Genomic DNA, 890 nt, shown 5'->3' on the forward strand with positions numbered 1-890 from the left:
TGGGGGTGGGGAGAGAGGTAGGGAGGTACCGGGGGGAGACCGTGTTAGAAACATAGTGTCGGGTTTGGTTTATATAAATATACATATATATATATATATCTCCTAGTGTTAGAAATGTCTAGTTTGTTTGAGGTACGTGAGGTCTCTGACCCCAGGAGGGTTTAAATCTATAGTTTGTTTGAGACCCGTGAGGTCTCTGACCCCAGGAGGGTTTAAATCTATAGTTTGTTTGAGACCCGTGAGGTCTCTGCACGTCCCAAGGACACCAGGAGGGGTTTGCGGCCCCAGGAGCTGAGGGAGTGAATTGGGCTCCACCTGGGGATCCCAGCACGGAGCAGGATTGATGGCCCAAGGTCAGAGCCAACAAAGCCCCTTCTGTCCTGCTGCTCAGGGCAGGTGACACCAGTGGGTTTGTTAACTGGGGAGGCAGCCAAGGGGGCAAGAAAGGTCAGAATTTTACCTTAAAAGCTGAAAAGTGACCTGCTAGAATGGGATGTGTGAGCAGGGGCGGGAAACTTACAGGATCATTAGAAGCGTGGGATGGGCTGTGAGCCCTGGGGTGCCCAGGCAGTGGGGAAACGGGAGGGAAATTTAGGAATAGGGAATATAACCCGTTATTCACCTGCCTATGGGGGTGCCTGCTTGTTTAGGGCACCCGTTCTTGCAAGGATGTAAATAAACTGTGCTTCGCTGAAGGATCCGTGCGGGCCTGTTCATCAGTGTGACAAACGTTTCTCACAGAACCCCCGGGGCCAGAACTCCCGGTGAGCTCCCCTGTGACCTCAGCCCCGGTTCCGCAGTGCCCGGTCCCCCCGCCAGCGGCCCCGTCCCGGGGGGGACCGAAGGCAGCATGAGCGTGTCGGTCCGGCTGGGGGGGGAGGGGGGGGTGA

The sequence above is a fragment of the Chaetura pelagica genome, unplaced genomic scaffold (assembly GCF_000747805.2).
Source record: "Chaetura pelagica isolate M959 unplaced genomic scaffold, ChaPel_1.0 scaffold124, whole genome shotgun sequence".
Classification (NCBI taxonomy): domain Eukaryota; kingdom Metazoa; phylum Chordata; class Aves; order Apodiformes; family Apodidae; genus Chaetura; species Chaetura pelagica.